The sequence below is a fragment of the Falco cherrug genome, chromosome 7 (genome assembly GCF_023634085.1).
Source record: "Falco cherrug isolate bFalChe1 chromosome 7, bFalChe1.pri, whole genome shotgun sequence".
In the NCBI taxonomy this organism is placed as follows: domain Eukaryota; kingdom Metazoa; phylum Chordata; class Aves; order Falconiformes; family Falconidae; genus Falco; species Falco cherrug.
Genome location: NC_073703.1, coordinates 30,109,971 through 30,135,870, shown reverse-complemented (window position 1 = coordinate 30,135,870; position 25,900 = coordinate 30,109,971). Strand labels below are relative to the sequence as shown.

General features: G+C 40.1%; 1 protein-coding gene across 1 annotated transcript in view; it reads left to right on the top strand.

Annotated features, from left to right (window-relative positions):
- The window catches only part of BRF1 (BRF1 RNA polymerase III transcription initiation factor subunit), a 175,639-nt gene that overhangs the window by 9,574 nt on the left and 140,165 nt on the right, over nt 1-25,900 (top strand). Inside the window, exon 2 of the mRNA XM_055715148.1 lies at nt 4,606-4,686. The gene's annotated coding sequence lies outside the window, so the exon portion shown is untranslated. The remainder of the gene's footprint in view (nt 1-4,605; nt 4,687-25,900) is intronic.

The window sequence follows — 25,900 nt, the reverse complement described above, 5'->3', positions numbered from 1 at the left end:
GGGAAATCCTGAAGAACATTTACCTGTTTTAGTGTATGCTAGGTTTTCTTATTAAAAAAAAAATCTATAATCATGCTGTGTTGGGAAGGAAGAGGGGAAACTTGCATCTACTTAATGCAAAAAATAATAATCTGCTATACATTTTAGTGAGAGGGACTGAATCCATTTTTGCTTCTGTAATCCTCCAGGTGGCAATCCTGTGTCAGCTAAGCGTATCGTGGATTTTTTCTGGCATTGAGTCGTTTATATGCTGTCCTCGTGATGGCAACAAATGCTTGATTGAAGTGCTGCAGAATGTACCGCTGTCAGTTGTGAAAATGCTGAATTGAGCACGTAACTTGGATGCAGACTGGTTTCATAGAATTGTGCAGCCCTAAACTCGGGTGTGGTAGACGCAAGAGTATATTTATCTCTTTGGTTGGTAGTTATGAAAATAAGGCCATAGCTAGCTAGCTATGGTGGAGTTGATAAAAAGTTTGTGTAAGTTTATTCACCAGTACCATTTCAGCAGGCTGGGGTGTGTGCAGATCTGTTAACTTCCCTGTAAAAATGACTGAGAAAAGAATTATTTCAGTTACAGACTTCAGTAGTTTTGTGCGTTCAGAAAACTTTAAACACATCATTTTGCTTTTGTAGGCATGAATTGTAATGGGGACATTTACTTAATCTCCTTGTGACTTTCATAGTCTAACTTAAGTAGGAAGCTCATTTTTTTCCTCTTAGATTATCTAGTCTACCCTGACTATGAAACCGTTGGTGTTACATAATCTGCATTCTTTATCAGACTCGGATTTTATGCTTGGTCTGTAAATACGTGGGGTTTAAATTGGAGAGTTTTCTCCTACATTGTCCTGAAGAAAGGGCTGGTTTTGATTTCACAGGCAAGGATTTTGGTAGGATCAGTCCTGTCAAATAGATACGCTTCAGTTCAACGTGCAAGCAGCTTCATTCCCTGTCTTTACTTCCTCATTTATGTAGAGGAGACAAAATCCGTCATGATGGGACTGAATCTGTTTCTTCTCCAGGTGTTGAATCTGAAACTCAGCATGTCACTAGCTCTCAGAAAAATGCCCTTTAAGCTGCAGATGCCCGAGTGACTGCCCTTTGCCTCTTCTGTGTGGAGGGATGTGATACGTGCTGTTCCTGCTAGCTGTCGGTTTTTTTGTTGCTGTTCAAGGTTACCACAGACTTCAAGCTTTGCTTGCTCCATTTACTGCTTGAGGAATGTTTTTGTAGAGAAGCAGTGATGTGACTCCCTTCGTTAGTGAGTTGTTAGAGCAAAACAAATAGCCCAGGTGCCTGGGTCTGACCCTGCACACAGCAGCTGTGCCTCCAACTGCTGCAAGGAGCAGATGTGGGGATGGCTGCTCTTGACTGCTTGTGGGATGGGCGCTGTAGTTCAGCACTCAAGTAATGTGGAGTTATAGGCTGGGTCTGGACCTGTGTAAGCTTTGACCAAGTATCGTAAAATTCATAGGCATATGATGTCTTGCGTCTTCAGTTCCTTTCTTCTGGTGTCTCAGGACACTGCCCTACTTGAGGGGACCACAAAAAAAAAAAGGAAAAAAAAAAAAAAAAGAAAGGTTGCTTCTGAGCTGTCTAACATATCTCTCCACACCTTCTGTGGTCCAAAATTTAATGTAAATGTCCAGAGAGGAGTCTTCAGTTATGCAAAGCTGAGAATCTGAGTTTGTCATCTACTGATTATTTTTAGAAACTCCGTACCTTGGGAGGCGCTGCCTCATGAAGGTATTTGAGTTGGCTTAGGGAAATGTTAGTGTTAATGTTGAAGATTTGACAGTCAGTCCTTGAAGACATCAAATACTTCTCGGATATATTTTTGTATATCTTGAAAGCTGAATGTGGAAAACCAAAAGCCTATTTAATTCACTTTCGAAGTTTTAGAGGAGGAAAAATGGAAAAGGTCAAGAAATGTAAAAATTTCAGTTAAGCTGGGATGTTAATTTGGTTGTGCCTAGCAATTGCTGTTCCTTTCCTTTGTACTTTTTAAATGACTAGCTTTGTAGGGATTTTTGTCTTTAAATGAATTTGATGGTTTTATTTTTTTTAAGAGTTTATCTTTTTATTACCCAGCTGAACAGTTACGTTAATGAGTTTGGTTTGCATTCTGCTTGTAAAGATTAAAGCTGGTGAGACTTCATAGTCAATGGCAATGTTAGTTTGCAGTTCTGAGGGTCTTAAGTGCTCAACAAACTAGTATTCTGTCAGTTTTCAAAGCCAAACGCTAATTAGAGATGTACAGTCTTTCCAGTTAACTCGCTGAGAAATGGGCACATCAATTCTGATAGCAGAGTTTGTCTTTCAGATAGCTCTGCTAGTATCTGCTGTAGCTTGGAAAGAAATAACTTTTATGTACAATGTTGTATCTTGGTATCTAATGAAAAAGAATCTTAAAGAACTAAACCACTGAAATATCAGCTTAATTTTATTTTGTTGCTTTTTTTATTCTAGCTTCTGAGCTAGTTAAATTATTTTGTTAATAGTAGTGTTTATCACTACTGTAATATTGTTTTTGTGCAAGCTTTTTAGTAGTGACAGGGAAACCTATAAAAGAGTACTGTAGTTTTGACAGAGATCCAATAAAACTCAGTATTTTGGTGTATTCAGAGTTAGAGGGGACTGAAAAGTGGAGCCTTTGTGCACAGGAAGGGGACTGGTCCCTTGGATCCAAGTGCTGGATGAGCCTGCTCCAGCCTGCCCTGCTGTTTGGTCCTGCTCTTGCCCTGCAGTTTATGGCCTCCTCCGCTGTACTGATGCTTGAGCCTGCGCTCTCCAGCTGCAAATCAGACAAGTGAGGTAGCCTGTGGTAAAGCAAACCTTAAAACAACAAAAAATGGAGGGTAAGAGACAGAATTTCTGAAGGTAGATTTGCTACTGAAGGAAAGGAACATAAAACTGTTGCCACTGTTGATACTGGTTTTTTTGCCAGGTAAACCATTCTTATTAAATGTATTCCAAAAATGTTTTGTGTGCTAGGGTAGTTCAGTAACCTCTCTCTGTTTTGCTTCATTGGTTTGTTTTAGAACCTATAAGAATGGCAAGCAGCCATTGTTGTCTGTAGTGGTCTGGAGCAAATACAGAGTTGGGAGACATACCCAGTGAGGAGGTCACTATAGAGTGTTTTTCATTTCTAATTAGGGTGTTGAACTGAAGTGCTTAAGCTGTAGGGCATTTCTGTGAGAGCTTCTGATTATTGTTTGTTGAAATGATCTGCTAATGAAGTGAAGGTGAAGTCAGTTTCTGTTGTGGATAGTGCTGGAAACCCAATTCAGAGTTTGGATGGAAAATCAAGCTTTGAAGGCTTATAGTCAGTAATTCTGCAGGAGTATTAGCTTTTTGGTTTATTTTTTTTTCCTCAGCATAGACGTACATTAAAGGCAGCTGAGAGGAGATTAGCTAAGGAAGTCTGGTAAAAGGGAAAATTTAGGTCACAGTTTCTCATCACTTGTACCTGCTATGGAAGTATTTATTCAGGTGTGTGGGAGAAATACCCTGAATGGCTTTCAAGTGACATTTTTTTTTCTATCTCAAAGTCATTCTAGTTTGTTCCAGAGAACTGGTGTAAGATGGGAAAACATACCTACAAGAACTTGAGGGAAAAACTGTGGGCATCATAGGAACAAGATGACTCTGACTTTTTTCCTATTCTGAAGAGCAGACTACTTGAATTAAGTAGAAGTCCTTACTAACAAATTACTTCTTTTTAATACTGTGCAATATAGCTTTTTGATCGCACTTGTTGTTAAGCTGATAGATTTGAATATCCTGCTTGAGATAGCCTGATTGTTTTTAAAAAAAATCCTTGCTTCAGTGGGAGACTATTTCTGTCCGTGGTAGTTTAATTCCCTGTTCTGCAAGATTGGTTTCTGTGAGTAGTTCCATTGACTCCCGGTGGACTTTGCATTCAGGCTTCTCAGCACTGGCACAGATGCATAAACCACCCTCTAGTTTATGCTAATTTACAACTCGGGCTTGTTTTAGTCTCCAGCCTTTCAGGATATAGAAGCAGCAGTTCCAGCTTTGCAGTTTTTGTAGCCTAAGTGTCGCTCTGTGTGCCTAATGTTAAACTGAAGTTATCTGAAAGTAAGCGTTAGGTCTGTAGTAGCCAACACAGTCACTATTGAGTGCTAAAGGTGTTTTATATCCTGTAGTGCCAGTAATTAGCTATTAAAATTCTGTATTGAATATTCTTCAGACAAAAAATATTAACTACGCAATTGTTTCATCATTTACTTTAAGAAATATTTTACAATATTGACTTTAATGTTCTGCCTGAAATAGGGCTTTCAACATTTTTGTACTTTTCTTTGGAGCTGAGATTGGGTGGACTTATGGAGCCATGTAATTCCTATGGTATCCCACAGAAGAAATAAACTGCACAGGATTTACATTCAGTATCTTAAACCCTTCAAGCACTTCTGTTGCCCTTCTTAATGTAATTTGACATATTGTAAATTATACAGATATTGAATATAGTGGCACAGTAACTTTCCTTGTAATATTGTAATTCATTTATTGCATTTGACATGTCTGAGTTTTTCGTTTTTCTTTTTTTTTTTTTTTTTTTTTTTCTCCCTCTAATAGGTGCAGGCAAAACACCAACTTTAGGAGGAGGATTCCATGCCAACCTGGGAAAGGAGTCACGAGCGCAAACTCTACAGAATGGTACTTGCAAGCTCTAGTCTTGTTGATATGGCGGGTTTTTTTTATTATTATTATTAATGTGGTTGATTACAATTAATTTCTAGTTCTGAATGTGACCTCAAAACCTTGGCAGGCCACTTGTTATTCAGTAGACCAGTCTGACTAGCGCTGATTTTACATTGTGCTCTCGTTTGGTTGTTATACCTGATTTATGAGGTCAGGTAGCTGGCTGACAAAGGGTAATGGCACCTGACAGTACTATCGTCGTTTAAAAGGACTTTTTCAAGGTTGACGTGCCCATTGCACCTTTTTATTATCTGTTAACCTATTGTGGCGTTTTATTTTATAAGTTTTCAGGGTTCTTGAAATGCTTTATGCATGTTTATTTTGAAGTATAATTGTTCAAATGCTTTTGGTTTTATGCAGTGTAAGTGTGAGAATGCATGTATTTATGCACACTTAATAGTAATTGTGCTTCATATGTGACGAATGTGGTGGGGGGATGGAAAAAAGTATTCAAATGATACTTAAATAAATACTCTCATTACATATTATACATTTTAATTGAGATCTACATAATATACGCTCTTTACAGAGAGTGAATAAAACCTGCTTTTATTCCAGAAACAGAATGGTTTTCCAGTTCCAATTGCTGTTAACTTATATCAATGGGCAGGAGTTGTCATTTTATTTTTTTTTGCTAATTAATACTCTTGTCTCATGACTGCTGGAGATGACAGCTGATGGACTGTCATATCAAAGACTCGGAAGCTGACATGTAATTAACTAAGGGACATAGATGGGTTTTACTGATATGGTGCTCATTGTGGGGGGGGGGAGGATATTTTAGATATTTTCCTAAATTAAAGTCTTACACTTGCAACTTAAATGCAGAAAATCTTACCTGGTATTATGCCTGTATAGGTATACAAAGGATAAGATTGATCTGATGATGTATCTCCATAGGTATAGAAAGGTTAAGATTACCTTATTGAAATATAACCAGAGTGCTTTACTCAGCATTATTCAGCTAATTTATATACAGAGTGTTTTATTCAGCTGTTTGTACTGAACAGTAATGAGCTGTGCTTTTTTGGCAGAGTAAAGCTTGTGCTTTGTGTGAGCTAGTTTCAGTGTCAGGTCCAAAGTTACTATCTTACAAGTTTCAAAAATGTCTGGATAAAGTGTAACCTTTGTAAGTGAAATAAAACCACTAGAATGCCTTTTGCAGTCAGTGAAGTTTGTCTTTGGATGAACGCACTTCTAAACAAAACTGTAATTTTAGATGGGTGTTTTCAAAATAAATTGGCATGTTGTGCCTAAGGACTGCCCAGTTCCTTGTCTTTAGCTGTAGAAAAGTAAAGTGCTGAGGGGAGAAAATCCTGATCTGTTGCTTGAGTGTTGTTGGAGTGTTTGAATCCTTCAGAGCCCCTTTTGGTTATGCTGAAGGATAATCACAAGACATTGTAGATGTTTTTCTGGGGTCCAAACATGGCTTCTTTCTTGGATGAGTGTTTGCTGGGGCATATTTTTGAGCATCATCCTTCCCCACAGCTTTTGTGCGTGGGGGGGCCCCCCAATCATACGCAGTGATTCTGACTTGGCTAAAGTCTATCTGTATTATATACAAGAAATTGTAGTTGTTTTGAATGAAATTATCTCCCAGACAGTTTTGAAATGGGAAAATAATTTGTCTTTTCACCTATACCTGTCTGAGGCTTTTTACAGGTTCTCTCTCTCTCTTTCTTTTGTTTTGTTGCTATCCTTTATATAAAGAAAAGTATTTGGTCTTTGATTTCTGTAACCAACCTGCATTTGTCATGCTGCCAATCTGTCTCTGGGAAAGTTCTTTTCAATGAGCTAAGTGATGTTCTTGCTCAGTCCCAAGCATGACAACAGCAGCTGATATTTCAGGTGGAGCAATTGGTGTTTGAAAGGCTTTTCTTTCTGCTGCAGTATAATGAGCTAGTTGTCTGCTGCATTTAATCACACTTCTAGCTTTACATAGTTTTTAATTGCAAATTGAGCTATGGCAGTGAACTTAGAAAATCTCACCCTGTCACTGTGTGCCCATGATAATGGCTTTTTTGGGTGAAATTATATTAATATCCATTGTGCTTAGACTTGAAAGTGTAACAAGGTAAACATACTTACTGTATATAATTTAAAATAAAAGCATGAGATTGTTCATTGAATGAAACTGAAGTACGTAGTAAACTATATTAAAAATGAACAGTTATCCTTGGAGTGCTATGCTTTCTGCTCAGAAAAAGGCTGAGCTGCTTATTTATTTGCTGGTACTACTATGTTTGTATTTCCAAAGTTAACTGAGTTGCAAATGAACTGCTGAAATTAGCTCCTGTTCAGATGCTGGCGCAGTGCAGCCTGTGAGCACGCTTCAGGAGGCCTATTCCTGCAACTTGCTGATAGCTCTTACGTCAAGGCTGTGGGCTACCTTCAGTTGTGTAAGCACATGATTTTTTTCTTCTGTATGGTGCTCTATACAAGCTGTTGCCAAAGGGAAGATCCAGGCTCTGGGAAGTACGGATGGGTGGCGGAGCTCGGATTGCTCTGGAGGTTGTCCCCAGTGTACTGGAGAGCAGCTGAGAGCGTGCGTGTGTGTGGTCTGAGAGTGCTGGCAGGTCTTGCACTGTGCCTGGTCTGCTTGCCAGCAACCTGCAGGCTTGACATGATGTGGAGAAAAGTCCAGCAAAGGCAGCAGGGACTTGCTGTTGGTTTTGTTGTGGTTTTTTTTTTTTTTTTTTTAAAAAAAAACAACCACCAACCAACAACATCCCCCTGCTTTCCCTTCCCTCCCCCACTTAGTTTGGGCCAAATTTTTCCCTTCCCTCCCCCACTTAGTTTGGGCCAAATTCTTCCTTGCTGTAATGTCTGTCTCTTCAGGGAAGGTGAAAGGGAGGTGATCTGGGCTCACTGTCTCTTGCTTAACCACAGCAGAGCAGCTGGGGTTGGCTGAATGCATGATGCTGCTATTTTTTGAGGCTTGTAATGAAAGGATATTTAGAATTAGATGAAAAAGTTTTCCATTAGAATACCTAAGGTAAAAAATTCATGATTTTTTTTTCTTTTCCTCCATTTTAAAGTGAAGAAATGCAGAAGTAAAATGTTCCAACTGCTCGGCAGTTCTGGACTAGTCTACCAAAAAATATTTTGTGCATTAGTGTTTATATATACATACACACACCCCCTAAATAGAGCCCTGGGAAAACTGGAGGTTTTATAGTTTCCAGGTTTGTGCAAGAATGTCTAATTCACAGAACTAATCTCCCTTATCACACATGCCTTTGCTGTATGTTTCTTCACTATTTATGATGTGGTGGTGCATGGCAGTTCATCATCTCTGCCTTTCTTTGCTAAACCAGCTGATGTTTGTGAACGTTCATTTGTGAATTGGCTGCTTATAAAAACTGGAATCTTGTTTACACTTGCTAAAATATTTATGCAGGAAAGGCCTAATACTGTTGTATTTGATTTTCAGTTTGGTTTTTGGTGTGAAGTACTGTGCTAGCTGAGCGTGCTAAGCTCCGCAAGTTCAACCACCTCAGGTCCACAAAACGCTTTGTATCTGTTCATATAAAGCTCATTTCTGTAGTGAAAACCTGCACATCTATGAGATGATGTGAAGAGGTGATTCAGCATTGTTTTAAAGGATTTGACAGAATAACCAAACAGTACTGTTTTTGTGAGAGACAAGAATTGGGAATAAAATACTAGCTCAGAGAGGGGGGACCCTTTGGCAAGAATTCCTCCCTGTGTTGTCTGCACCTCTTCAAATTGCTGCAGTACTGCCTAACTTTTATGGTTACTTACAGGGTTGAAATGCAGAGTTCTGTCTCTTTAAATCTCATTTTACAGCTCTGTGCTGCATTACATAATCTCTCTAAATAGCTGGTTTATTCTTGTTTCCTTGTAGGCAATCTGCTCTCACTATATCCATGTCAAAGTCGTAGTTACAAGGGAGTTGTTCTTGACTTGGAGCTCTGATACTTTCAATAGTCTTCAGTGGCCAAAAAGAAAAGGGAGAGGGGAAGGAAGGTCAATGGCATGATTATAACTTGAAAGCTTCAGTTGCAGATATTCAAATTTGGTTTAAACTAAGTTTGAAAATTGCAGCTGCAGCTAGCTTAATCCAATTTCTGAACTGTTGTGCTGTGTTTTTAATGATTTCTTTACATGAGTGTGTGTTTTTCCTCAGTCCTCTTAAATACCAAAAAGTAGCTAACAGCATTTTGATGCTAAATGGAAAGGTATTTCTGAAGATATACTTTAATGCATTTTTGACTGTTAAAATTCAGCAATTAGTTTAAATGTTTTAACCTTTGTTGTCATCACTAGTTTCATAGCTGGTTTATTACAAGTGGTTATGGAGGAGGGCTCTCTCTACCTCCTGCCAGAACTACGGCATGAATTAGATAAGGACAACATACTACATGTGTGAAGAACAGAAGTACCCAAAGAAGAGGAACAGAGAACACTATTTAACAAAACTAAAATAATGAGAGAGGAGAGGATGGTAGAATTCTAGGATGGTTTAGATTGCAAAGGACCTCCAGAGGTCTATAAAGTGGTGGCTTTGAAGTTGCATTAAGCTGCTTGGGGCATAGTGCAGCTGAGCTTTGGGTATCCTGAAGGAAGGATATGATACAGTCTCCCTGGACAACCTGCTTTCTAATGTTTGACGACCTTCACAGTGAAGAATTTTTTCCTTGTATCTGTCAGAACTTACTTTGATAGAATGTGACTCTTGCTTCTTGTCCTTTTGCTGTGCATCTCTGACAATTCTGGCTCCATCTTCTTTATAATCTTCTGCTGAGTAGCTGCTGAAAACACCAATGAGACCTCCCCCTTAGCTTTCTTATCATAAGACTGAGCAAATTCAGGTTTTGGCCTCATGCCATGTGCTTCAGTTTCCTAATCATCTTAGTGGCTCTCTGCTGGACTTGCTCCAATATGTCAATGCCTTGTCTTGTGCAGAGCAGTCCTGGACTGGACAAAGTACTCTAAATACAATATCACAAGTGCTGAAGAGGGGATAATAATCACTTCCCTTGACCTGCGGGCTACAGTCTTAATAATGCAGCTCTAGGATGCAGTTAGCCTTTGTCACTGCAACTGGATGCTGCCGAGTCATGTTCGTCTTTTTGTCCATGAGGAATCTAGATCCCTTTCTGCAAAGCTATTCCCTTGCCAAGCAGCCTGTATTGTTGCCCTGCAGTTGTTCTGTCCCAGGTGCAAAAAATAAAAAACTGCGTTTGTTTTGTTGAACTTCATGAGGTTTCTGTCAGCTCATTTCTGCAGTGTCTTAAGATTCCTCTGAATAGCAGCTCTTCCCGTCAGTGTATTGACCGCTGTCCCAGTGTGATGTCTGCAGGCTGGAAGAGGGAACCTCCTGTCCCACTGTCCATGTTGTTAATGGAGGCATTAATCAGTGTTGACCTCAGTATCAATCCCACTCATAAGTCTGATGGTTGAAGTGCTGACCGTTACCCTTTGAACCTGGCCAACTTTTCACCCAACTTGTAGTTCATCTGTCTAGTGTGTATCTCCTCGGCTTGGCTGCCAGGGAGAATGATGAAATGGGATGAGAGAGGAGCAGTGGTTGCTGTTTACCTTGACAGCAGTGTGGCTTTTATTGCAGTCAGGCACAATCTGCCCTCATTAAATCTGTGCTGGCAGTTCCTGGTAACCTTCTTACCCTTTGTGTGTCTGGAAATGGTTTCCAGGTAGATTTGTTCCATAGCCTTCCATCAGGCTGAGGGAAGGTTGACTCACCTCTAGTGTCCTACTTTCCCCTCTGGAAGAAAAGCCTTATGCTTGCCACCTTCTAGTCGTAGAGTACTTTCCCCGATTCCTACAACTTTTTAAAGATGGCAAAGATGCCTTTTTTTCCTAGCTCCCTTAGCATCCTCAGATGTATCCCATCCAGTCTAATTGACTTAGGTATGTAGATTTTGCTTAAGTGAGCCCTTCTCTACCATGGGAAATGTTTCATTTCCTCCAAACTCACATAGAGACCCGAGACACCTGAAAACAGGCACTGCAACAGAAGACCAAGGAGACTCATGAGCTGCTATAGAACCAAGCTGTCATACACCCTGCCTGCTCAACTTCCAGCACATCAGCGTAGAGCGTCCTTGTACTTTGGAAAGACTGTATTTGGAGACTGGACAGTCCTCCTGGCCCCTTTGGCCTCCATGGCTGTACCTCAAGGGGTCCTGCTTACCACCTCTCTGAACAAACTGAAGCCTGCCTTCTGAAATCCAGTGTTATAATTATGCTACCCATCTTCCTCACACCCCTCAAGATCTTAAACTTTCCTCATCTTAGGGTTGCTATAAGCGAGCCTGCCATTAAACTTTACATTCTCCACCACTGATTCATTTCTAGAGAACGGTAGGTGTATCACAGTGCTTCTCCTACTTGACCTGTTCCTGACATGCTCTAGAAGGCCACTGCATTGCTTGTTCCCCCGCTATGCTTCCCTTCCAGCAGATGCTGGGGTGGTTCACCATGAGAACCAGGACATTTTCCTGTTGTCTAAAGAAGCTTCATCTTCAATATAAGATTGTCTGTAGCAGGTGCTCATGACAGTGTTTCCTTTGGTCTTGCCTCTCATCCAGACCTATTAACTCTTTACTGGCCTGTCACTTGTTTTTCAGCAGAGCTTCCCCTGTGACCTTTTCTGTTTGGCCTTCTTGTGGACCCTGTAACTATCCATGTCATGATCCCAGTCACGTGAGCTGTTCCACCACAGATTTTTCACCTCCCTGTGAATTCGTAGTTTTGCAGCTGTCCGTCCACTGAATTCTTTGATTGTTTCCTTTGCTGGATGCAATGTTTTCTTTGACTTTTCCTCCTGTATCAGCTCCTGTCTCTAGTTTTGGTTTCAATAATGAAACTTCTAGTCTAGTCTCTCTGCTGTTGTCATGTCCTTGCTTTTATTTCTGTTGAGATGGAAGCTAATCTTAATCCTTTCATCTCCGCCTTCAGTTAGTACCCCACTGGGGTTTCTTGTCTTGTCTTTTAAACCAACCAGTGCTTAAAATTTTCCTCTTCTGTTTTTTTCTTGTATCCTCCTAAATTTCTTTAGTCAGTAAGGCTTTGAAAGACTACTTCTTCTAGCCAGACCATTGCTTCAGTTTTACCCACTTTGATCTGTCTACTTAAGAGTCCTTTGTTGTCATTAGCAATTTGTCTCATTCATTTCCTTCATCTTTCCATTTGATGTGTTCACTTTCTCCATTTCTCCTTGAGGAAGGGTAAGGGGCATCTTCCCCTTTTCATTTGGGATGATAGTCCATGGTTTTTTGTGTGTGGGTGTATTTTGGTGGTTTTTTTGGTTGGTTAGTTGTTTCAAGTGCAACATTTTCCTTTGGTAAACTTCTTCATTCTCAGCATACCTGTTCCATCTAGTCCCATGTTATGGCTTCAGCTTGAGTGGCAAACAAAGTTTAGATGTCTGTGTGAGCTCATAGTCCTGAACTACTTTCAGGGTCTCAGCACAGAGGCAGACAGACTTAGGGTGTGATTAATTTTATCGGAAGGGAAGTCAAATGACTCATTCTCTTAAGCGTCTGTTTCTCTTCCTCAATGAAAGGAAGTCTAGATTGACTAAGCTCAGATGCTCATCTCTGAAGATAAGGGTGATGGATTTAAGGCTTTTGGTTTTGTTTGTGTATCCCCTGTTGACACAGACTTAACATGGCCAAAACTGAACTACTGAATTGCATCTCACTGCTCTGCTCTTTTGCGTGTTAACAAGTTCAGTCTTCCTCCTTTTGAGGCCACTTGCAGCTTTCCCTTCTCCTGTTTTGTAGATCCATCTTTTCCAGCATCTGCTAAAATGTGGATGTGTCCTAGCTGTGACACTCACGTATTTATTTCTTGCACAAGTGTCTCGTGACTTTCATTGCTCTTCCTTTCTGATCAGAACAGCTCCAGAGCCAGGAAGACAGAAAAGTTGTGACCCAGGATGTTAAATCTTTGGTAGCTTAATGTCTTCATCACAGAATTTTTAAAAGGAATGGTATTTTCCCAACCTGTTTGCCCTTTCATGTCTGTGATCACTGTTACTTGCCACGTAACAGTTCAACAGAAAACTTTCCTGGTGTTAGTGTGCGTGTTCCAGCTTCCTGGACCTCTGTGCTTCTGAGGCTTGCTTGAGTGTCAGTAGGTATGGGCTTTCCTGGTCCGCTGCTTTGACGCAGGTTCTGGTAAGTCACAGAAGCATAAGCCACAACTTAGATGCTGGTGTCCCTGATGGCTGACTTTCAGGGTGTCTCAATAGCTTACGCACCTTTCTCAGAACTTCAGCTTTCAGGCTTTGCAGGCAACTTCACTAATCACCAAAGACTTGAAGAGACACAGAAACTGCTTATTTAAGAAAAACAAACAAACAAAAAAAACCCTCAGAGGCAGAAACGCCAGTCTTTATCAAAATTCTTAGAAGAACATATGCTGGTTAAAAATAGCAGCAGAATGTATTCCTGTTTCCCTGTTAGACTTGGGGACCCGTGGAGTTTGATTCAGAGGCATCTGAGGAAGCAGGGATCCTTCTGGTACTGTAGCCTCTCCTTCAGCACATGGAGAATCTCTTCTTTCTCAGGTGGCTAATGAGACCCTCTGCTTAATGATCTCCAGTTATCTTTGTTAAGAGACCAGTTCATCAGCTGATCTGGGACAACCATTTGGTTATGCATTGATTAATTAGTTCTTATTGAGTTCAGGTTTGAAAATTTTTATTGTCTTAAGCCTTTGCCATCTTTCTGTTTTGATAGGGAATGACATAAAAAGTAACCTGTCTTGGAGATGCTTTTGATGAGCTGCTTCTCCTTATAATGACAGTATCAAGGGAGAAGAATTGATGTCTCCTTTAATGAGATCTGTTATAGTTATAATGAATAGGGTCTAGGTTCCTTTAAGTAAAGAGTGCAGGTATAAAATATAAAATAAAAATAAAAACTAATGGTAGGATTTTGCCAAGAGACTGATGGACAACTGATGTAAAACTTTGAGCACCGCATTCCACTCAGCTGAAATACCTGAGTCAAGCTTTGATGGTCTGTCTTATTCTGTTCCTGTGTTTGCTTAGCCAGAAAAGGGAAAAATTAGAAAATGCACTTCTAAAATTCCTTGAAGGTGTGTGTTCAGTCTGTATGTGGACTCAGCACGATCTCTGTTGTTACCTTTTTCTTTTAATTTTGAAGATTGGCCTTGAAGTTGAAAAAAAAACAAAACTGAGGTCTTAAGTGAGTTAACAGACAACTTGTGTTGCCTTAACTAATAACAAAGAATATTTGCGTGTTCAGCTGCTTTGAATTGACCTGTTTGACTGGTGTCTTTCATGTTAGTTAAAGGTGTCTTTCATGATTTCCTTTGCTCTGTCTCCTCTCCTGTCTGTTCTGTCTCTTAGTTTATTAGTTGGCTGTGGGCCAGAAAACTGTTGTGCCAGGGAAGCACAAATCTCTGCTTCATTTTGACAAATAAAAAAAGAAATACATTTTAAAATTCTGCATGCCTGCGAAATTTATTGTGTGGATATTTAAGTTTTGGCCTCTGTTAACTTAAATTTTCTCCTTGTTAACTTTGACAATTTCAATGTGACAGAGTAGGACAAAGTATATCGCGTTTGTGGAATTCACTGATGGAGATTTATCTTCCTATAGCCTTGTGTAGGTACTTGGAACCTGTCATTTCTCTTGAGAGCATTCCTTAAAGACAGTTTACCTAGTAGGCTAATGTTTTTTTAAAACATTTGCTTTTTGAGTATCATTTGCAAGGGGATGTACTTGGATATTAATAGGACTATCTTCCTCCTTATGCAGCGTGGCAGAAAATAGGCAACTGCCTCTCTCATCTTTCCACCCCCTGTAGTAATGCCTATAAAATTCTGTGCTAGTAATCTGCTGCTTCTAACAAGCTTCTGCATTAAACCATTTTAGCTTTTGAATGTTGTTAGATAAACTCGAAATATACTTCAGGTAACATAGCTTTGGTTGAAGTTCCACGTAGCTGCTGCTCTTTTTTTTTTCATAATGGAAAATGTGTGCCACTTATATGGCATAGGACTGTTTTAAACATTCAAACGTAAGTTTTGAAGTGTTTGTGTCATTTCACAGGCACTATGGTTCAAAACCTGAGAGGGAGAATGTTGTTGCTTTTTAATGCTGTGTTCTTTGATAGCACCTGGTTTCCTTTTCATGTGTTGAAAGTGCCTTCTTGTTTTGCTTTACGAAATAAATTGGATAGCTTGTGATATGATAGTGCAGGGAAGCATTCCCTAAGCCTGAGGGTCTGCAAGTGTGATTTGCTGGTGGAGCTATTTCGGTTCTCTTGGAAGATGGCTTTTCTTAAATAATGGTCACAGCATTAAATGGAGAGTCTATAGGATTAACAAATAAGCAAAAATTCAGTGCTTGTGTATGCTGTTTTTATAAGGAAGACTATGATTTATTTGCTTGTGTTCTTGTAGACACACTTGTACACATTTCACCTGTACTTTGCAGCTGGACATGAGTTAGCTGTGGTTCTTCCAAGCTGCTTTCATCTCATCATGGCTGATGGTCTTGGAGGAACCAAGCATGCATCAGTTGATGTGGGATACAGGGGACATCAGCTTAAAAGTGTTCGTGACAGGGTGTGCAGGCATGTTGTATTCCTGCTACGGTCTGGCTGGTGGTGTTACAGCCCTGCATCTGGCACAGTATCTGTCATAGGCATCCAGGGTGGCTGAGGGAGCGGTATCAGAGCAGCACACGTGGTGATGCTTCTTCACAATGCTATCACCTCATGCCTTGTGCAGAAGTGCATGTGGAGCTTTGATTGTCCTTGTTGTTTTCCCAGTTGTGTGATAACATCCTCCCAGATGGACAAGCACTGCCATTGCACGTGCTATTCAAAAGTCACTCAGGCAAAGACTTTGGCTCCTGTTCAATGCCACTGCTAGAGCAGCCTTTCCCAGGCAAATACAGTATACCGCTGGAATGCCCAAATGTAAGTCTGGATATTGAATACGTATGAACAGAAACTACAGGGTTCTGTACTAGGTGTGAAATATGTTTGGTGGGAGGGTCGTCCTGTGTCTGGTACAGCCACACCAGCAAATTTATTAGCAGGCTGTCATATGTCAAGCCCCTGCTGAAAAAAGGAAAGCAAAAACCCCCTCAAAAACAAACCCTGGTCCCAGCCTGAACCAGAGCAACTCTGTGCACACATTAAGGTTTATTTTGGGCCTTGGTGATTGCTGTGCTGGATTTGCTGCGCTCCCAGTAGGTAGTAGCTGTGTCAGCCCAGAGAGCTGACGTGCTGTGGTGCGTGGGTGGAAAATGAGATGCTATGTAAAGGATCAGGAACTCCTTTGAGTGGTATTGCCATCAGAGGCAACAGTCTCATAGGGCTGCAGCTCTGGAGTCCAGTTCCACCATCAGCATTTCTAACAGCAAAGCCAGTTTGATCCTGGCATTTCCCAGTCCTCAGCTGCCCTTTCCCATTCCCCTTATACAAATATCCGGGTCTTAGCTCGGGCAATGCATCTGTTTACTGGAACAGAAAAAAAAAAAGCAAGCCACACCCAAGCAGTACCAGCCTTTTTTTCTTTTTTTTTTTTTCTTTTTTTTTTCTGTTTCCCTTTGATCATTTTACTCCTCCACATGCCACCACTGAATGGATGATGTAGAGATGAGCAGGAGCCTCTTAAACCAGCTTTGCAGCAGGAGAGTCTGAACGCAGGGCTGTGTTGTGAGCTCTTCTCTCATTTTTTTTAATTTTTTTTTTTTCACAAATATGTATTTATAACCCATTGTCCTGTTACGTTCAGTCCTGCACAGTCAGAGCGAAGGAAGGTGTTTTCTGTTCTTTTGGCTTGGCTTAATATGCGTGGGAAGCTTTTTAGAAATGTTCTGTTCATTGACTGCTGCTAGCAGATGGATGCTCTCTGCTTGAAGTGCCTCAGGCCTTTCTATCTTCCGTTTTCTCCCCTTCCCTCCTCCCAGCACACACCCTGGAGTGTGCAGGCTGTGCTAATTTAGTCGCAACTTAAAAAGGAGTGGTGAAGAAGAAATGCTTAACTCTAATAGAATTCTTGTCGCTTGCGACGTCTTCAGGGAGTACTTTTTCATTTCAGGATCCCTAAGGATTTTTCCAGCAATGTGTGTTAGATGTTCTGTGATACAATTCTTAATGTGTTAGGACCAAAATGCTAATTCTGTTTATGTATTAATCTATTCAGAATATACAGCACACGTGACATCTAGTTTGATTTTTCAAGTGTTTTTAATAACCTAGGCCTGACTCTTTCCGAGGCGGCCTTTCCATCTGTATGAACCATAAACCAAACACCAAACCTCTAAACAGTCATTAACCTAGTATGTTAAAAAATTTGAACCAGTTACTGCATTTTACTAAATTGGCTGTTGCTGTCAAGAGCTTTTGACACTTACTGGTGGAAGTCGGCTGATGCTTGCTCTGAGGGGTTGGATTTGTTTTGCAACAGAATCACAAAATGTTACTATTCACTGGTAGAAATTGCATGTGTTTTTAATGGAAAAAATGCCAAATTATTCACTAGCAGAATCTAAAATCTGTTCTATAGTGGATGCCTTAAAAATACTGCATGGCTACAATCACCAGGTGGTGCTGTTACTGCTTAAAACGGTTTTTCAAAGTAAGTTTAAATTCTGCCATTGTCATAGTTATTCAACTGTAATTTCATGGGAGGAGTGGTGAGAGAGAAAATTTCTTTATTTAGTCACGTCTTTAAAGCAGAGCTTTTCCTGAAGATTTTGGGTTTGCTCTTCTGCTAGTTGCTCAGAGTGAAATTTGCTGCACATACCATTTTTACATCAGAGATGTTCATAAACTATATGGGATAATTTAGGAGGTTGGAGGCCAGGTGTGTGGGACCATATCTGGGCTGTAGCCTATGTGATTCCTTCTTGGGTGATTTTATGAAGGCTTGCATTAAGTAATGAAGGAGGATAACATTCAGGTTCTGCATGTTTTATCAAAGGGGGAAGGTTGAAGCGTGATGTCTCCTCATAAACTGAACATAATCTGTTTCATGAATGACACTAAATTTAACCTTGTGAGTTTTGAAGGGCAAGAACTCCAGCCTGCTGTGGAAAGAGGCTCTTTTAAAAAAAAAAAAACAACAACCCAAAACCCCAAACAACTCCAAGCTCCTAAAACACAACTTCTATGTAATGTCTTCAATAAGCGTAATGCTATTCCTCTTATTTAGAAAAACTTTAGATCATACATATAAAAATATAGCAAAAAATAAGAATTTAAAAAAATGTCCCTCTACAGTTGTACGGTAATTAGAGTTGTAAAGAAAGCTGCTTTTTTCCTAAGGCTTTGCAGACTGGCTATTTATGGATAAACCATGGAATGGGAAATCATGAGTTTAAAGTTGCAAACTGTTCCTTTTGATGAAGATTTCCACCCTGCTCCCGCCTCTCTCCTTCCCCCCCCCCCCCCCCCAATAATTGAATCATTTTGGACAATAAAGACAGCCAAGTATGAGTCTGCGTAGACTAAACCTAAGTACTGCCAACCATGTAGGTAGAAGTGAAGGAGGTTTTAAGTAATTGAGGGAGGGGGGGAAGAGTTACCAGAAGCATACCTCTCCTGAAGGCATTATTATTGCTATCATTTAGATGTAACTTCTTACACTGAGAATGTAACACCTGAAAAATGAATTGAATTTTTTCCTGCGTAGTGATTTTTTTTTTTTACTTTGTTTTCTAATAACAATTATAAGCAAGTGATGCTTACAAAGCAGACAGAAGTACGGCCTGGTCTCCTCGAACCCAGGCTCCAGTGTGGGTAAGGACTGCCAGCAGTGTGGCAAGGAGTTGGGTTCAGCATGCTTCAACCTGGTTTTGAGCTGTGCTGTTTAGACCGAGTCTGAATGTCCGTGGGAGCTGTATTTGCTTGGCATTACTATTTGGGATCCCAAATATCTACCTACAAGTCTGGTTTTAATAGCCTGATTTAAAGCCTTCACGCTGTTACAACAAAGCTGTCCCAAACAAACACAGCATAAATTAAGTGAAAAAGTAGTTAATTGCTTAATTGTTTAAAAGTCAGTTCAGAGGATTCCTGCATTTTCAATCCAAAGAGGCTTCTCTTAAGTTTGAACAATAGAAAAATCAAACATGGATCTTTCTTCAAAGACAGATTGGTAACACTGAATGCAACAAAACAAGTGGCTGATCATATTCAAATGTGTGAATCCCTACAAAATTATATTGTGCTAATAAGCATATAAATTGTTTTTTAATAAAATAAATTAGAAATCGCTTTTTTAAAATATACATCTTTCTTCTATGTGCTCTAAACCCACACAGATAGTAATGATACTTTTGGGTAGTATATTATGAATTGCATAATATTAAGAAGGCATTTTAGGATCATAGTTTGATTCTGGGGGTATGTACAGAGCTGGATTTGTGTGCATTAGACCCTCATGCTTTCCTGTATGTTTGTCATTCATTAGAGAGAATGTATATGAATCGTATTTACATTTTACCTTAGATATATTTGATCGGTTTTATAAATCGATGTTCAGGGAAAGCATTCCATGCATTTTTGCAGTAGGAATCATGAACTTAGTATCGCTGCAGAGGGAGCTGTATAAGGTTCAGTAGTTTGCATTTTGCTTTGTAGCCATTTAGGTTGAATTTCTGAGAACAGGTTGCTCTCCAGACACTAGTCATTATGTCTGGTCAGAGTGGTGGGTTTTTTGATAACAGTATAGAACATGCTGAACCCGAAGATTGTTTCCTGTCCTTGTAAAATTGACATATAAGACACAGCCATCTTCCATGTTCTTCCATTTTAGAAAGCATCACATTATCTTGCCTAAAAGGGAGACACAAACACTGGAGAGTCTCCAGCCACACTCTCATGGGGTAGCATGCGTGCTGAAGCGTGGGTCATCATCCTTAGTAGTCATCCTTGCACTTAATTTCAGGGTTTTGTGGAGCCACTTGACGCAGAACGGCATTTCTGGTTCCACTAGGCATGCGTGCACGTATACATGCAAGCTTAGATGGATGCATAGAAATCCATTTGCATAGGAAAAGCTACTTTCTGAATCAGGTTAGGAGATTGATGCCTTTGCTTATGGAATATGTATACTGCATGTTTTGAGGAAGTAGATGGACAGCTGTAAACTTCTTCCAAGCTCTTTGTAGCATCTTAGACAAATCGGAGGAGTTGCCTGCTACCAATGCACTGCTCTCAAGGCTTGCTGCTGTACTTCTTGCCAGTGCTTGTCTCACTTTTCTTCCTTGCTCTAGCTGATGCCTGTAGAAAACGGCTTTTTCTTTTTTCCTTGGTTTGTGGCTCAGCACAAAATCTGAAGAGCATTGGGAGCTGGTGCAAGGGGTGGTGGTGGGATGGATGTGGGATGTCAGATTTCCCCTTTCAATTCTCTCTGGTAAGGTCATCCTCTGCTATTTTACCTGATCTGTTATAAAAGAAAGCAGACTTCTCCTAATCACTAAAAGATTAGAAAAATGCTCTTATAAAATAAAACTGATGAAAAATACAGCTGTAGCTTCTCCAGTTGTACCTAGTCTTCAGGCTGAGGTTTTCATGTGTTCTCTCCTGCTTCTTACCCTAGGTTTGCTGTGGAGTGAAGGGAAGAAAGCAGACTTCATATGAAAAAGCAGTAAATCAGTAATAGCTCTTAGTTTATCATTCACCCCTCTCTAAGTATACCAGCCTCCGTTTTAAATGTGAGATTAATCTGCAGTATTTGCTAATCCAAATTCATCCTCATTTCCAAAGGTGAGCACAGCTATCTTCCTATCATCAGCAAATTGGCATCTGTAAATGAGGGGGATTTTAGAGGGTTTGCCTTATTATTCTGAGCCCCATGCAGCTTGCCAAATCCAAGCAGGTGTTATGTTTGCTTACTTCCCTCGCCGTGAAAGCTCTGTAAGCTCAGGGAAATAGCTAGAAATAAAATTATTGCATGTCAGCTGAAATATTGTGATTTCATAACAGTACTAATATGGGTGAATAGCTCTGCAAATACAGTAGTTTTCCACCTTAAAACAAATATTTTTATATCTAAAGGCTTCTTTCTTGAGGTGGGGAAGTAATCTGACATTTTTAGCTGCATGAAATCTGTCTTTTAAGCTTAAATACATGGAAAATAATTTACAAGCTTGCATAGTGCTACTGCGGGAAAACGTGTATCTTGAGACTCTTCAAAATAATCTCAAAATAGATTTAGAACCTATAGTTCCTAACATGCACTAGGAAAAAAGAAAAAAGTACCGCTGCTGGTGCAAGTAGAATCAGTCCTTGAGTGTATCAAGAAAGAATACCACTTTTCAAGTGATCTTTGGAAGAAATCCAGGGTGCTTGTGAGGTGACATTTGTTGTCTGAGTGGTCTGTGTTATTCCAGCTGGCCCTATACTAAAAGTTAACTCTTGCTTACTGCCAGCTTCTTTCTTGGGAGTAAATGGGAATCTGTAGCTTTGGTCAAAATGATGTTGTTAGACATCCTGTGGATCATAAACACACTTCTGTCTCTTTCCATTCTTTATCCATGGTGAGTCTACCATGCATTGATGGTAGATGGTCTCCTCAAGGGTAGTTTGCACCCTATTTCAGATCCTGGAGAACTGGGAATAGAAATAATGTTCTTTTTGAAGGATTATAGTGGTTCTTACACACACTTTTCACCATTGGCTAGGCAGTTTGTCTGCTGTAGTGTGGGTAGTTTTGCTTCCTCCCAACTCTGCTCTTTATCTCTCTGGCATATACAACAGATTTCATTTCAAGATCATTGCAGTGTTTGATACCAGCTTTAAGAAGAAAAGGAAGCTTGATGTTGATGAAGGTGTTTGACACAGAGAAGAAAAAGCTTTGATGTTGTTTGGGATTTCTCAGAAACATTGATTTATCACACCAGAAAAGTCAAGTTGTGGGATTATGGTGACACTGAATATTAAGTACCAAACATAATCCTAAGAAAACTTCAGCAAAAGATAAAGATGAGCATAAAGGACTGTCAACGGTATACATGGAAACAAAAATCACCGTCTTCAAAGAGTACATTTGGAGATGCTGTTTCCTTTGCATCTCGCAGAAGTGAAGGACTGCCACCTGCCTCTGTGGTTCAACACGGGGAGCTGTGGGTGTTTTTCAGTCTCCTCCAGGCACACTCGCTCACTATGAAGCTGAGAAGAAGGATCCTTATGTCAGATATCCATTCCTGATTCAGTCTGTAGCAAGCATAAAAGGGAGACAACATAACAACAGCCACTTGGAACAAAATGTTGTTGAAGTTTGAGTGCTGTGATTTCAAAACTATAAGAGGCACAGTTACCAGAAGTTAAAACCACAATTGATTCTGGGCTCTCAGAAATGTTTAGTTCTGCCGAGTTCAGCTTCCCATCTATAAAAGCATGACTTTCATTAGGAGTTGAATGCTTGTGATAATTAAAGCTGGATTAAACAAAGTGGCACCTATACTACTTCTATGGTAATGTAGGATACAGAACTATTAACTTGAGTGTGTCCTGTTGCTATTATAGCAGCCAGTGCCATGGATATGTGGATGTAAGGTTATTTTGCACAAAGCTAGGCAGAATTTCATCTGCCTATCTACATATCCTAATACTCTAGAGTAAAATACAAAAGGTAGAAGGCAGGAAGGGCCAGTGATCATTTTGTGGAGGAAAAACATGGTCCTTGAGGTTCATTAATGTAGCAGTAGGACTTCTGAGGCCTTCAGTGAGGAACGGCTTGTAGCATAAACAGGTCTGAGGCTGGCAATTGATAGAAGTGTTTGCTTATTCTTTTGGATCTTAAAAGAGGTCACTAAATAGACTTTACTGTATGGACCCTACCAAAGCAGTGTGTTAGGTCCAAGGTGATGCTGATGTTATGCGATTCCTTAGGGCAGCTTCCTTCATTGCAGCTTCACAAAGTCAAAGAGGACAACAGTAAAAACTCATTTTGGTTTTTACAGCACCTGCCGAACTGATTTATAGCCAACTTATTTTAAAAAAGAAATTTTCCAAATACTGTCACCAATCAGAAAAATGCTATAAAGTTGAGACCTGTCTGTAGTCAGACTCAGGCAATATTAAATTCGTATAGATCATTCTCACAACTAGTGTAAGAACTATTTCTGGGGTATGTTGCAATCAATACTCTTGTGTTGAATATCAGTGTCTACTCTGTAGGAGCAGTGACAATATCAGGGGAGAAGAATCCATGTCTGTCTTAATGAGATCTGTTACATTGCTGCATAGCAATCATCACATAAATCCACTGATTTCTGTTTAAGTCTTTAGTCAGTACGTTCTCTGGTAGCTATTTTTCACCATGCCATATTACCTAGGGGAAAATGAATTAATAATACGTCTAGTCTTGGGTATGTATGTTTAATGGATGATCTCACATCCTATCTTAGAGTCATACTGCACAGAAAAAACCCTGTTGTAATTGATCTTTGAGGTTGAGCACATAAAGAACAGGAAAATGTAAATGTGCTTACCCAAAACATTCTTTTAACTTACTAACTGGCACACTAGAGGCAAGTGAATTGTCTAGAAGAGCAAAGAAAGTTGGTATCTAAAGAATTGGTTATGGACAAAATTTCTGATTCTTTGTTACATGAACAAGTTTTGAGACTTTTTGTGGGGCGTGTTGTTAATACAATATTTAATTTAGAAAAACTAGAATGGAGTGGTGACTACGGGGCGGGGGGTGGGGGTGGGGTGGGGTGCGGAATCTAAGAGGCAGGAACCTGAGCAGGTGGATCTTTGCTGTTTGGGTCAGGATGGTTTGATGGACATTGGGTCTGCATTGTTCTGCTGCCAAACTGAGCAGGCTGGAAAGCTGTGGACTGAGTCAGGAGAGTCAGCAATTTGGGGAGGAAAGGGTGGGGGGATTTTTTGCCCCGTTCTGTACACTCAGGATACAGAATGATTCTGTCTGCAAAGAGGCTTTTCTCTTAAGCTTACAGTTTTGCAAAAGCAGAAGAACTTACTTTAACATAGTAAATCATTGTAGCCCATTTGTCTTAAATGGGATCACTCTGCATCACGCATTTTTCATCTGTTTTGCTCCTTGTGGATTCATATGTTCCAAGCAGTGGGAGTTTCCATCAGTTCCCTTGGGAAACTGTTATGAGGTCCAATGAGTTTTGTGGTAAGTTCCCGTTAACATGCTGCTTATATTTTCCTTTAATTTCATGTTATTAGTCCTTAGGCATGAACTCATGCTTGTATCTATTTATAGCTTAATCTTCCATTGTCTTCAAGAAATCTAGGGGCCTTCTGCTCTTAACAAATCATGTTTGATAATTTGGTGAAAGCTTTAAGTTCAATCTCTGGGTCTTTAAGCACCCACCCCCAATTTTTCTTCTGTGCTCTCCATCTTTAATTCTAGGCAGATCAGGGTTCCTGAAGAGGAGAATGAAGTCTAGTGAGAATTTTCTTCTCCTGAAACAGTTGCTGATGACGTCCCGTATGTAAAGGGTGGCTTCATATAAATGGATCACAAACATGCAGATAGAAAATATTTGGCGTAATTGAATAATATCTGAGGGCCACGTTGGCTCTATAGAAATACATAGATGGCATTGTAATTCTAAGTTTTTACTAGAATAGTCTATACATCTGACTTTTATAAATGTTACTGTTTAAAGAAATATAAGGCTGTTCCTGAAATATGTTCATTCTCTCTTTAAACCTAAATCTCCTTTCAACTCCAAACCAAAGCAGATAGCACTAAGAGACTGGCTTGATAAATAGCATCGCTGATTCACTACATTGTTTAGCTGAGATTTGTGGCAACCTTCATTTATGTTTAGTTTAAAACGGAAGGAAATGCCAAGTTGAGGCTGAAGCACTGTCCATAACTTCTTTCATCATCTAGGGGCAGCATACAGATAAAATTTTCAGGGGTAGGTGTAACTGATCTAAACGGGCCTTTTGTAGTGGTAAAGGAGAGCAGCCCCCTCAGATTTATACTCCTTTCTTGTTAGCTATAGCTGATGGACTCGGCTGCCAGGGACAGACTTAAGGGCAGAATATCATTCTGTAGCTGCAGCCTGGATAGATTGATGCTGTCTTACCAAACTGCCAGGTTTCTTATCCCTCTTGTATAAAGGAAGAAGTATTTGACCGCTCTTGTCAGCTTCATATAAAAGTACCTTAAATAAGTATTAACCTAATACAATCTTGCTTGCTTTTGTAATGGCTTTGTGCCTTTCCCAGCTTGATTTCACTACTTCTCTCTTTCTGCTTCCATTTTTAGATCAAGTTTTATCTCTTATCCCTTTGATATCTTTAATAACTGCTTCTTTTTCTTCACCCCCCTCAACTACTTCTCTCTGCATTCTTTTTGCCCTTCATGCTTTCTCCCTTCTCATAAAGAAATTTGCCAATTAGTTGACACCTATGAAATTTCTACTTTTGGAATGAGTGTGTTGTACATGTTCTTTGATTGCCAGTTGGGTAAGGTCTGGATGGGGAGAGGGTGCCCTTCATTAGATCTGCATGTAGAATTAAAGGGGAAAGGAAGGAAAGAAAAGAAACAAAACCCCCAACCACCTCCACAACCAGAGCCCGAAGTAGCTTTGGGCTCACAGGCTTTTTTTCAGTCCTGAGGAAGCAGCAGCAACCTGAAGTCGAGTATGGGTTGAGAGCAGAGTGGGTATTAGTCTGTCAGTAAGGTCTTTCCTGCCTACACACTTGGATGATGGAGAGTGGAAATAACTTACCACTAACAGTTGTATTTTGACCAGAACAACTGGTGTGCAGAGGAGCAGGGCTAAACTCTAGGGGAGGAAAATTGTTCTGCATGTGTCTGAGAACAGGTAATTTCTCAGACATGTTTTAAAAGGTAAGCATTAAAGATGGACCTGGGAAGTAGGGAGGGTTCACAGAAATGTGCAGTACCCTCTTGGCAGGAAAAGGGAAAGGCTGGACTGGCTTTTATAGTGGGGAAGGTGGACTAAACAGGAAGATGCTGTTTTATTATTTTTTAAACAAATTTAGTATGTGTGACCTAAGCTAATAGTTGCTGCAGTGCAGCTGAGAATGGTAATTGTTCAGCTGCAGTAACAATTACTTCTGTTCTTGTCCCTGTCCTCTTGGCCTCAGTGGCAGCTCTGGCCAGGGGATACCTTTAGTTCCTCCATCCTCCTCATCCGTGCGAAGCACTTTGACTTCTGGGCCT